This window comes from Eptatretus burgeri, chromosome 5 (assembly GCF_056783735.1).
Source record: "Eptatretus burgeri isolate ZD-2024b chromosome 5, Ebu_testis_v1, whole genome shotgun sequence".
Taxonomy (NCBI): domain Eukaryota; kingdom Metazoa; phylum Chordata; class Myxini; order Myxiniformes; family Myxinidae; genus Eptatretus; species Eptatretus burgeri.
The window spans coordinates 88,476,490-88,488,989 of record NC_140965.1 but is presented as its reverse complement, the minus strand read 5'-3'; the positions used below and the strand labels follow the sequence as shown (position 1 = coordinate 88,488,989).

Sequence of the window (12,500 nt, the reverse complement as noted above, 5' to 3'; positions counted from 1 at the left end):
TCATGGGGTATGCTTACACATTGTAAGCAATGACGAATCGTGATTACAAATTTCCTTGGGTCACTCACCTGCATTTTTTTCATTTATTTATATTTTCATTTGCAGAGGCTTTCCAATGGCTCTGTGATTTTTCCTGGTGCCTCGGCTTCAATGTCCATCGGCGTGCAAAATTTCAGCATTCTACATCACTCGGAAGGTACCGAACATTAATATCAGTCAGTGAGTTGGTGAGTGGTTAGAATGAGATATTTATATTAAATACTAGCAAATACCACCCGTTACTTCACTGACAGGAATACTAATGGGGGCGGGGAGAAAAAGAGGGGGAGGGTCGTGGAAATATAGTGGGGAGAGTAGGGAGGGGGAGTGAGGAGCGAGGGAGATTGAGGAGTGGTGGAGGAAAGGAAGACAGCCAGGGTGAGAGGAAAGGAAGGCAGACATACCGTGGAGTATTAATTACGATTCATACTGTCTCATCAAAATGATTCTGCATGAAATAACAGTAAAGATGGAAACAAATATTATCTGAAATCTATTTTCTACTGGTCATACTATAAATACTGCCTGGAGATGAACACCACCCAGAAATGTCTGGAGAAAAAAAAATCTGGACATAAACGCCTGGACACATCCAGAGACAAACAAACATCACCCAGCCATATACGGAGAAAAACACCATCAAGAGATAAACAACATCAGGACACATCCAGAGACAAAACCACTTGGACACATCTGGAGACAAACACGGACATGTCCGAAGACAAGCACTGCCTGGACAAGTCCAGAGATAAATAACACCTGGAGAACCCCCCCCCCCCCCCCGTCACAAACACCGTCCGGACATATCCAGATACAGAAGGAGAGAGATGTGTGGGAGAGTGCTGCACTGTATATATACTATATATATATATATATATATATATATATATATATATATATATATATATATATATATATATATACAGTAGACTAGGCATAAGTCGGCAGCATGTAACTCGTCACTTCGCCGAAGTCGGCAGCGTCAAAAAGTCCCGAATTTATCTCATGTTAAATCCCTTTGAATATAGGGTCATCCCTCTGTAAGTCGTCATCTCTAAGTCGTCACTTCGTCTAAGTCGTCAGATGTTGTCCGTTCCCGCGTAATGAAAACTCAAGTAAATTACCACTCCTAACACGTCACATGGAACTTCTGCCTCATGAGAATCCCGATTTCATGGAATCGTGATGCTCGCTCATTGGTTTACACCGTCAGTGATAGGCTATTTATAACTGCGTACACACGTTGATCGCACTGCAGGCAGGACAATGGCGACTAAGCGTAAGCTTACAACTAAAACCTACCAAGAAAAATACGACATTATCCAGTTTTGCGAGGCAAACCCACTGATGAAGAAAACAGCCATAGCTGAGAAGTTGGACATCAAACGGCAGACATTGAACGATATCTTGAAGAATAAGGGCAAGATATTTGGACAAGTGGAGAAGATCGTGAGGCCGGTGGTAAGTGTGAAACGCGTGAAATGTGTGTCCTTTGAAGATGTCGATGACGCGCTCATCATCTGGTTTCGGCAAATGTCGGCTCAGCCAAATATTCGGTTGGACGGTGAAATGTTGCTGCTGAAGGCACGTAAATTCGCTGCGGACCTCGGGCATGATGATGCCGAGACCTTGCCGATGCACTGGATAGACAGATTTAAAGTGAGGTGGGGAATCGGCAAGGTCAAGAGGTGTGGCGAATCAGGCAGCGTGGATTCGCTGATACTGTCTGGATGTGATGCGCCGATACTGTCTTTTGGTGGAGGATTGCCCAGACAACATCATGGAATGCAATGACCGGTTTGATTCCTTTCCCATGCACCAGATGCCCAAGAGTTTGAGGCAGTCAAACATAACGGATTACTTCGCGAAGGAGTAAAGGATCGATCGAGCTTAGTGTTGAAGTCCGATCATGGTTTTATATTGGCTTGTTTTGTACATTACCGCACTCACTCACACATAGGCATTGAGTGGTAGTCATCACCACGATGACTGTGTCATGTAATTTGTCACCATACCATCACCGATGGTATATGAGTTGTCTTACAGTTGTTCATTATCTTTACTTTTGATAAACTGATTCATGAATTCTATCTTTGCTTGATCACTTTCCAACTCACCAATGAACCCCCACCTATGCCCCGAGGATTGTGTTTTCCTTTTGGTACAATAGCCGGCTCTCACACATACGTGTCCAGGCCACGCGCGACTTCATCCTTCACCCCACAGTCATCATGAATGTTCGCATACGCGTAAGTTGTCACTTTTTTTCTCGGTCCCGATGATGACGACTTACGCCGAGTCTACTGTATAGAGAGAGATAGAGAGATAGAGAGATAGAGAGATAGAGAGATAGAGAGATAGAGAGATAGAGAGATAGAGAGATAGAGAGATAGAGAGATAGAGAGATAGAGAGATAGAGAGATAGAGAGATAGAGAGATAGAGAGATAGAGAGATAGAGAGATAGAGAGATAGAGAGATAGAGAGATAGAGAGATAGAGAGATAGAGAGATAGAGAGATAGAGATAGAGACAGAGACAGAGACAGAGACAGAGACAGAGAGAGACAGAGAGAGAGAGAGAGAGAGAGAGAGAGAGAGAGAGAGAGAGAGAGAGAGAGAGAGAGAGAGAGAGAGAGAGAGAGAGAGAGAGAGAGAGAGAGACACTGAGTTATCAGGGAGAAAATGTTATGCTTTCTTTGCAAAACACGCACTATGCACTATGCACTAATATATATATATATATATATATATATATATATATATATATATATATATATATATATATATATAATCATGTGGAGTGAGACCAGCACTCCCCTAATCTCAATTGGACAAAGGCCTACACCAAAGCATCACCTCCAACACAGAAGCTTTGGCTTGGTGACTCTGTCAAACAGACAAAGATTATGTGGTCAACATCTGTTTCACATCAAGCAGAATCACCTATCCTGATTTCAGACTTGCTTTCCCTCATCAGGACAGCATACCAATAAATATCTAACCAATGAGGCCCACATTCGTCTCTTAAGCATCAGATGCACCTCCTGACTCATATGGTGAGCATCGTCAATTATTTTGTCTCACACTGTAAAACTCCATAATCTGCAAAGAACAACCGTCCATCTGCCACCCAGAATTGTTCCCACTAATGCAAACTATTGAATCAGAAGGCACGTGATGTGATCACCGGCTAAGTCGAAACATGTCAAGTGTGACGAGCACTCCCCCAATCCCCAATGGGCAAAGTCCTACACAGTCAGGGGAGTGTATGAATGCCAAGAGAGTGGCATTTCTATATGTGGAGGAATTGCATTGATTAGTTGGTGGTGTGCCCAGATAGCTCAGATGGCAGAGCACTGGTATGGTTTTGCCAGAGGACCTGGGTTTCATTCCTGGTCTGGGTCTGTCATTTTTCCACATATATTTGTAATTATATATACTAGTACGTGCCAATACGTGCGTGGCCATACGTACAAAAAAAAAACTTTCAAACCGCGAGCCAGAAACAACAACCACACAGGCCGTTCCTTTGCTCTCGCGTGCCCATACGTGCGTGGCCGTATGTGCGTGCCTGTTCGTGTGTGGCCCGGAAGTTCGCATATCGCAATTACGATTATATTCGCAATTTAGTTTTAATTGCCAATTATTCAATTAGTGCCAACGTATTTTGACTTTTCGCAATGTCATCGCAAGGAAAAACACGTACTAGTCACAAAGAGAAGAGAAGAGAAAAAAGAAAAAAAAAAAAAACATTTTTTTCAAACAACTACACAGTCTGTTCCTTCGCTTTCGTAAACGATGACTGGATTTGGGCATTGTGTTTATCTATAAATGCACATAAGAAATCGAGACATTATTAGAATACAGTAAGTCATCACTATCTGGAAGTCCATACGTTGTAACCCTTAATGGGGAATGCGGCTGAGGATTTCTTCCCCATCAGCCACGCCTACACAGCAACGTGTCCTGTCATTGGTTTGGTAAATAAATGGCCATAACTTGGGAAGCACTCGTCCGATTAATATCAAACCTTGAAAAGGCACATCCTCAGGTCCCCAGCAATATATCTGGCAAGTTTCAATTAGATCGACCAGTGGTTGTCAAGAAACAGCGGACACACACACACACACACACACACACACACACACACACACACACACACACACACACACACACACACACACACACACACACTGCTGGAATTATATATACTGTGTGTATATATATATATATATATATATATATATATATATATATATATATATATATATATATATATATATATATATATATATATATATATATATATATATATATATACATATACACACTAACGGTCAAAAGTTTTAGAACACCAGCATTTATCCAGTTTTTACTGAAATTTAAGCAGTTGAAGTCTAATGAATAACCCAAAATGGTGCAAGGCTCATGGTAAAATGGCAGAGGCTAAAAAAAAAAGTTTATGTTACCAAAAACTGAAAAATAAAACAAGTTATTGGAGTTGTTAAAAAAGGCCATTTTCAGGGAACAAGTAAAGGGTGAGCAACTCCCTGTGTCGTAAGAGGCGACCAGGGTTGCGTCAGGAAGGGCATCCGGCGTAAAACATGTGCCAAATCACTATGCGGATCATAATGGATGATCCGCTGTGGCGACCCCTAACGGGAGCAGCCGAAAGAAGAAGAAGAAGAAGAAGAAGAAGAAGAAGAAGAAGAAGAAGAAGAAGAAGAAGAAGAAGAAGAAGTAAATGGTGAGCAACTGTAGCTGTTCAGCAATGGAAGTAAATGAAGCCTTCAAAGTTGATGCAAACAATCGCTGCAGGTGTTCCAACTTTTGTTGATTAGTTACAAACCCTCTGTCTGCATAAAAGCAGTGTTGGAACAGACTGTGTTGCTGCACCCTCTGAAGCATTATTTGGACAATATTGCACTACAGGAAGTTGTATATTGCTATCATAATGGTGAGAAAAAGTCAATTAACAAAGGAAGACAGACAGATCATTATAACCCTTAAAAGTGAAGGTCTTTCCTAAAGAGAAATTGCAAAGTAAGCCAAGGTGTCAGTGAGTACAGCTTCCCACACCATCACAAGGCACTTGGAAACTGGAGGAAACTGACAGGAAGAGGTCTGGCAGACCCAAATCCACAACACAATCAGAAGACAAGTGTCTGAGAGTCAACAGCTTGTGCGATAGGCGGCTCACAGGACAGCAACTTCAAGCACAGCTTAAAATTGGTCGAAGTAAGGAAGTTTCAGTTTCAACTGTGAAGAGAAGACTTCGAGCTGCAGGTTTGACAGGTCCAGTGGCAGTAAGAAAGCCATTGCGAAGATGGCAAAATAAGAAAAAGAGGCTTGCCTGGGCCATGAAGCACCGCCAGTGGACTACTGAAAACTGGAAGAAGGTCTCATGGACCAATGAATCAAAATTTGAAATCTTCAGTTCATCACACAGGGTTTTTGTACGCCGTCGAGTAGGCAAAAGAATGCTTCCTCAGTGTGTGACACCAACTGTCAAACATGGAGGAGGAAGCGTGATGATCTGGGACTCTTTTGCTGGATCCAGAGACGGTGACTTGCACAGAGTGACTGTCACCCTGAACTAAAAGGGCTGCCACAGCATTTTGCAGCGTCAGGCAATACCCTATGGTCTATGCCTAGTTGGTCTGAGGTTCATCCAACAGCAAGAAAATGACCCAAAAATACCTCCAGGCTATGTCAGAACTACCTCAGAAGAAAAGAAAAAGACGGTAGACTTCAAATCATGGAACGGCCAGCACAGTCTTCTTCTTCTTTCGGCTGCTCCTGTTAGGGGTCGCCACAGCGGATCATCCGTCTCTATTTTGCTCTATCCCCCACATCTTCCATTGACATTCCAACCACCAGCATGTGCGCCCTCACAGCATCCATGAAACTCTTCTTTGGCCTTGCTCTTCTACTCCGACCTGGCAGCTCCATCTTCAGCATCCTTCTCCCGATATACTCCGCTTCCCTCCTGTGCACATGTCCAAACCATCTCAATCTCGCCTCTCTCACTTTGTCTCCAAAACCATCCGACCTGCGCTGTCCCTCTAATATACTCATTTCTTATCATGTCCATCCTCGTCACTCCCAAAGAGAATCACAGCATCTTGAACTCTGCCACCTCCAGCTCTGCTTCCTGTCTTTTTGTCAGTGCCACCGCCTCCAAACCATACAACATAGCTGGTCTCACTACCGTCTTATATACTTTCCCCTTCACTCTTGCAGCTACCCTTCTGTCACAAATCACTCCTGCAACTCTTCTCCACCCACTCCATCCTGCCTGCACTCTCTTTTTCACTTCTCTACCACAATCTCCGTTACTTTGGACAGTTGAACCCAAGTATTTAAACCCATCCACCTTCCCCACCTCAACTCCTTGCAACCACACCATACCACCACCCTCCCTCTCATTTACGCACATGTACTCCATCTTACTCCTACTGACTATCATTCCCCTTCTCTCCAGTGTGTACCTCCACCTCTCGAGGCTCGCCTCAGGCTGCTCCCAACAGATCATGATGTCATCCGCAAACATCATAGTCCATGGAGACTCCAGTCTGATGTTGTCCGTCAACCTGTCCATCACCATTGCAAACAGGAAAGGGCTCAGAGTCAATCCTTGGTGCAATCCCACCTTTACCTCAAACCGGTCCGTCATTCCTACCACACATCTCACCGCTGTCACACTGTCCTCATACATATCCTGCACGATCCTCACATACTTCTCTGCCACTCCCGACTTCCTCATACAATACCACAACTCCTCTCTTGGCACCCTGTCACAAGCTTTCTCTAAATCCACAAACACACAATGTAACTCCTTCTGGCCTTCCCGATACTTCTCCATCAACATTCTCAAAGCAAACAACGCATCAGTGGTGCTCTTTCCTGGCATAACCCCATATTGCTGCTCACAAATCATTACCTCTGCTCTCAACCTAGCTTCCACTACTCTTTCCCACAACTTCATGGTGTGGCTTAACAACTTTATACCTCTGTAATTACCACAGCTCTGCACATCACCCTTGTTCTTAAAAATCGGAACCAGTAGACTTTCTCTCCACTCCTCAGGCATCCACTCACTTTCCAAGATTTTATTAAACAATCTGGTTAAAAACTCCACTGCCATCTCTCATAAACACTTCCATGCCTCCACTGGTATATCATCTGGGTCAACCGCCTTTCCACTCTTCATCCTCTTCATAGCAGTCCTCACTTCATCCTTACTGATCCACCCCACTTCCTGATTCACCATCTCCACCTCTTCCAACCTTCTCTCTCTCTCTCTCATTTTCTTCATTCATCAGCTGCTCAAAGTACTCCATCCACCTTCTCAACACACTCTCCTCGCTTGTCAGCACATTCCCATTTGCGTCCTTTATCACCCTAGCCTGCAACACATCCTTCCCAGCTCGGTCCCTCTGTCTTGCCAATCGGTACAAATCCTTTTCCGCTTCCTTTGTATCCAACTTCTCATACAGCTCACCATATGCCTTTTCCTTAGCCTTTGCCACCTCTCTCTTCACCTTGTGCCGCCACTCCTTGTACTTCTATCTACTTTCTTCATCTCTCTTGCTATCCCACTTCTTTTTCGCCAAACTCTTCTTCCTTATACTTTCCTGTACTTCCTCGTTCCACCACCAAGTCTCCTTATCTTCCTTCCTCTGTCCAGATGTCACACCAAGTACCTTCCTAGCTCGCTATCTCCCTCACCACTTCTGCTGTAGTTGCCCAATCATCCCACCCCTCTTTACCACCATCCAACACCTGTCTCACCTCCTCCCTAAATTCCACGCAACAGTCTCCTTCAGCTTCCACCATCTGGTCCTTGGTTCAGCCCTCACTCTTCCTCAACCTCACCTCCAAAATCATCCAACAGACCACCAATCGATGCTGTCGAGCTTCACTCTCCCCTGCCACCACCTTACAGTCTCTAATCTTTTTTCAGATTGCATCTCCTGCTTAAGATGTAATCCACCTGTGTGCACTTTTCTCCACCCTTGTGCGTCACCCTGTGTTCTTCCTTCTTCTTGAAATACGTATTTACCACCACCAATTCAATTCTTTTTGCAAAATCTACCACCATTTTCCCTTCCACATTCCTCTCGTTGACACTGTACCTACCCATCACCTCCTCATCCTCTTTCTTCCCTTCCCCAACATGCCCATTGAAATCTGCTCCAATCACCACTCTTTCATCCTTGGATACGTCTTTCATCCTTTTCATAGGGAAAGGATTCATCCTTTCCTCCTTGGAGGAGGATGGACACTCTCCACCACTTCATCTAACTCACTTCAGAAATCTTCTTTATTCTCCATCTCACACCCCACTTGCGGGGCATATGCACTGATGGCCAGCACAATCTCCAGACTTAAACCCCGTCGAGCTGGTTTGGGATGAACTGGACAGAAGGGTGAAAGCAAAGCAACCTACAAGTGCAACACATTTGTGGGAACTTCTGCAACAGTGTTGGGAAGAACTTTCCGAACAATATGCGATTTCCATTTTAGAAAGAATGTCACGAGTATGTTCGGCTGTTAAGGCCCAGTCACACCTTGACGTTTTAGCCAACGTATTCCGATTTTTGATTTTTTTTTCTAAAACGCTGGCACACGTTGAATACGTTATGGGTAAGTTTTGATAACATTGAGAGCACGCTGGCATACGTCGTAGTACGTTGCATACGCCGTTGTACGTTGGCTTTAAACGTTGTACTTTTCGGTTGTCCTCAAATTTTTTCATGCTTGAAATTTCACGACGTATGCCGGCGTATGACTCACACGTTCCGCTACGCTGGCCACAAGTTGTAGGCACGGTCTGCGATCGTTGACAGACGTCAACACATGCTACTTGTAAGTTAATCATAAGTTGAGACACGCCGAGGTAATGTTTAGAGTACCCGAAACTTATTTCCTACCTATGATTAACGTGTTGTTGGCACGTTACGCGATCGTTGCCACACGTCGACAGACGTTACTTTTAAGTTACTCATAGGCTGAAAGACGTCGGTATAATGGATCGTCCTTGCGTCAGCGTCCACGGCCACGGCCAGGACACTTATTTGCAGCATTCTTCAAACTTTTCTTCGGCATGACGAAGATGTTCACACTTCGATGTCTAGCTTGGCTATGATTCGAATTGTCCATCGGCAGCGTCTATTTAAAATAGTCGAGTTTGAGCGTTTTAACACGTTCAGAAGAAACGTTTCAAATTTCCAAACCCCAGCGTCAAAAAAAAAAAAAAAAAAAAAAAAAAACAAAGGCAAGTGACAGCAATTTAAATCGTTCATTGTAAACAATGAAAATGGCTGAGTGGTACCGTTTAAAAGTCGTTGAGTGTAAAAAAAAATCCAATTGTTGAGCGCAAGCGTCTACTTTCAATAGTGGAGATGCAGCCATTTAAATCGTTGAGTTTATCATTTAAATCGTTAAATCGTTAAACGCAAGGACGATCCATCATAACCCACACCCTCCCCCTCACACCCACCTACTACTGCCAACATGAACAAACTACTACTACTACTAATACTAATACTAATACTAATACTGATACTGATACTGTTACTGCTGACATGGACATCGACTCAAAAAGGAACTCGAAAACACTGTTGGGTTCCCCTTTTATGAGCAGCATTTTTATATACCAATTCCCAAAACCGCTGGGAACACGTCTTTACATGGCAGTTGTAAGCTAGAAACACATTCATTTTTTTTTTTTGTCGACCGGAAGACGTCATTGGAATACGTCTACATACGTCGATGTGTGTTGGGACTACGTAAAGAATTGGTTCAAAGCACGTCAAACATAAGTTAGAAATAAGTTTCGCGTAAAAAAGACATTGCCGCGACGTGTTTCGACTTATGAGTAGCTTATAAGTAGCCTTTGTGGACGTGTGTAAGCGTCCACATATCGTGTGTAAAACTTATCCTCATCGCATGCGAACGTGTGTCATACGCCGAGTACGTCGTAAAATTTTGAACATGTTCAAAATTTCTTGACGTACTCTACTTACTACGACTTATGATAGCGTATTTAGCGTTCTACTCGCGCATACCAAACTTACCCATACCGTATTCGACGTGCCCCAACGTTTTAGACACACTTTTTGTTACGTCGGCATACGCTGGCAAGATCGCCAAGGTGTGACCGCGATGTTGACACTTCCATTTCTATGGCAGTTATGATTCGAATCGTTGTGCGTCAGCCTTTTAATAGGCTACGCCACGACATCGTCGGCGATGCATGCAACGCGCTATGCCTAAGTTAGACTATCGTTGGGCATCGGTTGTGTAGGCCGACAACAGGTTCAGCATTCGTTGGTATAAGTTTTCTATGACACAACGAAACGTTCTGTGTAGTTACCAATGCGTTACACATAAGACCAAGTCGCTATGAATACGTCCGAATCTTTAAAAAAAAACATCAAAAGTTCAACGTAAGCCAGCGTTTTACATAAATTTTAACACGTTGTCATCGCTGGCTAAAACGTCAAGGTGTGACCGGGCCTTTATATCTGCAAAAGCTGGCTACTTTGATGAGTCAAAAATTTAGATTAAATTTCGTTCAACAAAACGATTCCATGATTTATTTTTTTATCTGCAATTGTTTATTTGTTCTATGCTTTCATTTCAGATTACACTGAAACATTAAACTGCTTAAATTTCAATAAAAACTGGAAAAATTGTGGTGTTCTTAAACTTCTGACCGGTAGTATATACATACATATATATATATATATATATATATATATATATATATATATATATATATATATATATATATATATATATATATATATATATATATATATATATATATACACTGAAATGCAAAATAAACTTACCACCTTTTAAACCTTCAAATATCAATAATAACACTGCGTGTAGTAAATGTGTGGACTTATTTGTGGACAATAGTGTCCCCACTGTCAGACAAAACGGTCACGGATGGTCACTTGAACCTTCAATGGTCACTTCATAGCACAGCTGTTGAACAGCCGTTTTGACTATCACTGATTAGCCAAAGGGTATGGGATGATTTTAATGAGCTGCACATGATGACTTGATATTGGCTTTAAAAAGGCCAGTGCAAAATGGGCATTTCAATCAACATGCCACGATTGTCAAGGGATCAACGGCAGTGTGCCTTGGGCATACTGCAAGGCGGATTGAGCTACCGTGAGGTGGCACATCGCCTTGGCTGTTCACAGCAGACGATATCGGCCCTGGTATACAGAGACACCCTCCACAACTCTGCAGATGGCAGACCTCGATCAGGGAGGCCAAGAGTCATCACTGCAAGGCAAGACAGGCAGATGGTCCGAAGTCAGATGGCTTCAGACATTGAGGACTGAGTGGGACAGAATCCAGCAGCAATCCATCCAAAGACTGGTAGGCAGTATGCGCTGACGATGCACTGCCTGTATCCAAAACAATGGTGGCCACATACGCTGTTGAAAGGGGACTGACATTGCACCCTGTGCTGTTCTGTACTGTAGAACAAACTTATGAGATGGTGAATCTTGGTCAGAAAAACTTGACATGTCATCAATAAATGCCAATGTTTCAATTAGCAATTGTTGGTTTGTTTTATTTTGAACTGTCAGAATTTTATTACATTTCAAACAAGTGGTAAGTTTCTTTTGCGTTTCAGTATATATTGTTGTAGTATTCGTGCCCATCAGCGTGCGAACAACCGCGTTTCACCAATAGCAGCCGGTTCGCCCACCGAACGGACAATCCAGTGGTAACTTTCTGCAATGGCGTCAGAAACCAGTCACGGATGGGTTTTCAATCCCACCACAACCTTGTCCGTACCCTACCCGCGCTACAGGGTCCGATCGCCAAATCTTCGATTTACCTAATTATTCGCGCAGGTCGGTTACCGAGAGGTTGTACCTCAACGGGACCGCTTGGAAACGAGCCGCTTAAGCTGCCCGCTTCCTTTTGGGATAACTGAGTGGGGTGATATCGCGCAGTCCCGTTGGACCCGATCACTTCACCGGCTATTTAAAAGCCAACTAATATTCCGCAATACAAGATGGCATTTCAATGGGGGCATGGACGCAACGAACGGGTTTACATTTAAACCAGCACATTTATTTACTCTTCGTATGCAGGAACAATCATGCAGTCATTCAAAAACACCAACAAGCACGTACACAGAACAAGCAATGGATGCGGCACGGCACGTGGGCAAGACAAAGCGCGACAACCGTCTATAAGTCATTATTAATGTACAGTCACTTACACAGTTTTACTTACAGGACTCGGCGCCACACACATTCATTCGAAATAAAAGCAGGAAAAAGACCCCATCAAAGGCAATGGGGTCCGACTGGACCTCTTGGGTCTTTATGGCGTGGGACTTGGCAGACCGAACGAGTCCCACGAGACCGTTGCAGGTTACCTGCACCCTCGTGGTGTCTGGCTTGGGCGACCCGC

General features: G+C 43.6%; 1 protein-coding gene across 3 annotated transcripts in view; it reads left to right on the top strand.

Annotated features, from left to right (window-relative positions):
• LOC147026914 (interleukin-13 receptor subunit alpha-2-like) overlaps nucleotides 1-12,500 on the top strand; it is a 47,088-nt gene that overhangs the window by 19,606 nt on the left and 14,982 nt on the right. The window lies entirely within an intron of this gene.